We start from the raw sequence: 5,258 nt of genomic DNA on the forward strand, positions 1-5,258 counted from the left end.
AGGGTGATGGACTCCCAGCATGTGAAAGGTCTGACCTCGTGGAGGGGGTGTCAAGAAAATCCGAGCTCATCCCACTTCCCCATGCTGGAGATTTTAGTTTAACAGTAATAATAAATAAAGTTATCTTTAAAATGAATCACTCAAGTGACTTCAAGGCCCAACAGTAGACTTAGGTGTCAATAAAATAAATCTGGTTGTGTGTGTTGTTTTTGTCTCATGCAAACTTTGCTTTAATTCTACTTTTTTCTATCTAATCATAAGAAATCATAGTCAGTCAGAAAGAGTCATGAAACAGGAAAAGCAGGTTTCCTGGAAAAAGAGGAAGTAAGTTCCAGCCTGCAGATTTATAAAAAATAGCTGAGACTATTTCTTATTTTAAATCATGAAAGTTTTAAAGAATGAAATCTAAAACATTTTGGGTAATTTGATAAGATTCAAAGTAAAATACTTATATTAATATTGGTTTACTTGTAATAATATTTACATGAACATTTGTGGGAACAGTTACAAGAAAAACAAGTAACTGTAACTTTGGCATCAAATAATTAGAATTATGTATTATTCTTGGTTTCTTTTCAGAAAAACATCTGTAATAACTCACATTAAGATTATAATAAGTATAATTAATAAGTTATGGTTATAAAATCATAAATGAATGATAAATCAGAGAAGCTGAAGAAAATAAATGTGATATAAGTTATGGTTATAAAATTATAAATGAATGCTAGATCAGAGAAGCTAAAGAAAATAAATGTGATATAAATGTGATTTTGACATTGAACTTGAAATGGTGTAAAAGGTGTAACTGCAATTAAACATCACTGATATGTTGGAGGTAGAGAGTAGGTGAAAGGTGAAAGGCAAGGAACTAACAGGAGAGCAGAGATGATCAACGCCTTATTTAGAAAGTAGGTGAAAGGTTGTGCAGGCAATGGACAGGAGGTTGAGCAACTCTGAGACATTAGCACAGACATCAGGACATAATGTCTGTAAGACAGTGATGGATATGAAATCATCTGAGCAGTCAGCCAATGAAACAAGCCCAGCAACAGTGCTAGCCAAAGAAACCCTATAAAAGGTGAGTGCAAAAGAGGAACCGTTCGTTGGATCCTCCGGGCAGCTTCGAGCCAAGATCGAGATGGACAAAGAACTCTGCAGCTGAAGAAGAGCCGGGGCCACGGAGCCGAAGACTGTCCGGCCATGGGGACCAACCCGTCAGCCCTACAACCTGTGGCTTCAAATCGCACTTCTCTCATCGGCTGGGTTCAGACCCCAAAGACAAAGATGAAGACAAAGGCAAAGACAAAGAAGAAGAACTGGTGCCTTCCTTCCTGCCAGCACCAAGTCCTGTGTGACCTCACCATCCATGCGGAGAGGAGGCTCATCAGACCTACAGAGATTCCTGCCTTCGCTGATCAACATCTTCCTCCTGCTGCAACACCTTCTTCATCATCAGACCTGCGGAGATCCTGGCCTTCATCGATCGGCGTCTTCCTCCTGCTGCAACACCTTCTTCATCATCAGACCTGCGGAGATCCTGGCCTTCATCGATTGGCGTCTTCCTCCTGCTGCAGCACCTTCTTCGTCGTCGTGCCAGGTCTGGGGTTCGAGGCGCCATGCTCCGTCCGTCTCTCTCAAAGGTTCCCTTTTTTTAGTTTTCAGTGTCAGCAGTAGGGAAAGATAGACTAGATGATTGATTTTACTTATTTGATTATTTCTGCTACTGAATTAAGCTGTACTGACCCTTGCAAAAATGCCTTACTAATAAAATATTTAGCATAAAGAAAATCTAAAAGATGTTGTGGACATTCAGTTAATGAGTCACCTTAAAGTTCTTTGATGGTTGTAAAATAGCTGTGATGTTTGATTCTGGAGAGGAAAAAGTTTAAAATGTTTTTAAGTTGCTGGTAGCCCAAATTTAAAACGTCATCCTTGGGACTCGCCCGAGTCACTAAAACCTACCTGGTTCAATAACAAATGCAAGTTGTAAAATAAGAGAACGAGCGACCGTTAACAGGTGTGCTCTGTGAAACTAGTTGGCTGTAGGCTGCTCAGTCTGGCTAATTCACAGAGGGAAGAAGGGTGAGACACCTGGATGTAGGCCGTTAAAAATCAGGTGAATCGTTTCTCGAAACCAGCTTAAACAGAGTTTACTTCAGTTCTGGACAGGGTAAATCCCGGCAGATTTAGGAAACTCAATTAACCCGTTAGATGGAGAGCTGGTAGCACATCTCCCCTCTCAGAAGAGGAAGCAGAGAGTGAGAGAGTAGAGACAGGAAGGAGGGGGGGGGTGTTGCGCAACAACAGGGGCTGGAAAGTACAATCCTGTGTTGTCTGTTGTGCCAGTTTATCTGAAGCTAAAGAAAGATAGTACAGTGATAGTAAATGAAAAATGGAAGTCAATCAACAATTTGCTCAGAGAAGCTGATGATAGACATCACAACTCAGAAAACATACATTTGTTTCATACTAAAACATTTATGTGTCTAAACACAATATTCTAAATAGAAAGCCACATTATCATGCAATTTACCTTCCTCACAGAAATTTAAATGTTAGAATTCTTTTAGACTTCTGATGTCCTTAAAGCTGTGTTACCATTGGAAATCATGAACAACAAGGAGTATGGTCCATATACAGCCATACTGAATAAACTCAAATCTTACTGAAAAGTTCTTTCATTAACCTAATCCGCTAAGTGAAACACATTATACAGGCTATTTAACACAGACCGATATTTGCAAGCTTTTATTTCTGTTAATTATGATTTTTCCACCTATAGCTAAAGAAAACACAACATTTGAAATTAAAGTATTGTTGCCTAATGGAAAGTACGGTGCATTTATTACCTGCTTACAGATTATTTTGAAAAGGTATCATTAATCTGATGAACTATATCTGAATGCATATTTTAATTTATTGAATAGTTTGAACAACACTGTGATGGGACATCAATGATTAACATCAAGAAACTTGTTGGACAAGTCTAGCAGATGGCAAAGTAGGTTCTTCCATGAATCACAATTTATACTGCAACCGTTGAAGACTTGTTGACACAACAATTGATCCATAACTTTACACAGAAGCCAATGAATAAAAACAAGCTATTCATGTCAAGAGAGGCTATTCAGTTTGTGGACACTTAATAACTGTCTGGCAACACAGAGGACAGATAACCAGAAAAGGAAGCTCATTGAAAATTAGGATTTTTCAGAGAGTACAAAGACTTCATGCTGGATCTATTGAGTAAAGGTTATTCAGTTTGCAACAGTAAAGGTTATTCAATTTGCAGCAGTAACAGTCTGCTTGTAAAAACATGAAGGATTGGTACACGACAAAAGGGAGCGCTCAGAGTTGCTTTTGATTGTGCAAGGCTTGCCACCAAACTGTTGCAAGGCCCAAATTTTACAAATGTTCTTATATCTCTGTTGACACACTTTAGACATAATCACTTTACTTTAATGACAAACATAAAATCCAGCACTAATGGCAAATTCAATATGAATACTTGTAACTTTCTCCTTAGTCTTAAATGGAGTGTGATTTGTTTCTATGGCAAATAATCATTAAAAACTACTGTGTCTTCCATAAATATTTCTGAAAATGTCTGTTTAGTCCATCTACAGATGATTTTAAAAGTGATCCCAAGACAAACTCTGATTCCTAAAGCACTACTGCCTTAACAAATTTAACCACTAGGTGTCAGTTCAGTTTTACAGTAAAACTTCTCAAGCATATTAGTCTGAAATTTCCTGTTGCAATGTGTTCGGGAAAAAATAGAAATGCAATAAATTGACTGCATTAATGATCCAAATTGTTGATTTGTGTGTGCACAAATATCCTTATTTATGTCATTTTTAAGTGTACGTAGGTTTTTCTTTGTGAAATGTTTAACTGATGGGGTCACATTCTGAATATTAAAAGCTTGATTCCCCTAATGAGAAATTATACACAAAAGACTTTAAGTACAAAACTAAACATTAAACAAACAAACAAAAAATGATTTGGGAGCTTGTACTTTAAAGCAACTCAGAAAAACATTAACAATGTCAGCCAACACAAAAAAATCTCCTTAGTACAAACTATATAAAGCAATATACAGCTATATAACCTGCTACATTAATAAGAACATACTGCACAAATACATATTGTGTTAAATTTTGATAAGTAACTGGTCATGCGTTAAGCTTAAGTTTTAGTTTTAGATTGGAATGTACGTCATTGATTGTCACTTTCAGTGTTCATCCATAATTAGATGAGAGCTTGTTTCCTATACATATGAATGAAGGGTATCAGGACACGTTGCTGTAGAAATAATGCCCTGTCTCCCTCTAAGCCAGCACTCATCTGACCAGTTTTAGGCAAAGAGGCAGCTAAGGAAAGGTTGTCAACGGATATGGATGCTTCCAGAGCTCATTAAGGAGCTGTCTGCAGCATGCCAGGCTCTGGGAGACAGGACCGGAGATAGAAAGCAACATCATAAAGGAATTCCATCCATCATGTTCTTCCGTGACATTAATATCTGTCATACACCTCTGACAATGCAATACTGCACTCCTGGAGTGAGACGTCGTTCTGTCACAAAGGTGCAACGCAAGCCAAGAGGGATACTTCAATGTGTGTGTATGTGTGTGTGTGTTTTGGGGCGTTCATGTGCATGTGTCCCAGCATAGTTTTATTTGAAGGCAAGATGTGGGTGAGAGTTACAGATGTAGTGCGTCTTCCATCTTGTTTCTTTTCGGAAACACAGACTGTGATGTTATAGAAGGCATGTGCAGGGGTGTGTGTGTGTGTGTGTGTGTGTGTTGGGGTGTGTGTGTGTTTTATTTTACCCCCACAAGAATAGCTTCAGTAGTAATGTGCACAAAGACAGTGCTTTCAGCAGAAGCCACTCCAGGCTGTTGAACCAAATCCGGAGTTTGGAACATTGCTGTGCTGACGCTTCCAATGATATGATTCATGAGCAATATCAGGGCGAAGCAGCAATATTAGGGTGAAAGTAAAGCACTTAGCACATTGAGGATTTAAATGTCAGTCCTTGCTGTAGGACGTCCCAACCTCCCCATCCTGTTTCCTTTATGGGCTTTACAAGATGAAGCAGAAATGTCCCCAAAATGACTTTGTCAATTCCTTATTGCCAACATGCTTTGAATTAGTGGATGACAGAATCTGCTAATCCACCACAAATTTTATTGCAAGTATTTGGTGTAGTATGTCAAACTCTCTCTTTGTCGTCTAAATGAATTGAATTTGTCTCA

Source organism: Xiphophorus maculatus, chromosome 15 (genome assembly GCF_002775205.1).
Source record: "Xiphophorus maculatus strain JP 163 A chromosome 15, X_maculatus-5.0-male, whole genome shotgun sequence".
Lineage (NCBI taxonomy): Eukaryota > Metazoa > Chordata > Actinopteri > Cyprinodontiformes > Poeciliidae > Xiphophorus > Xiphophorus maculatus.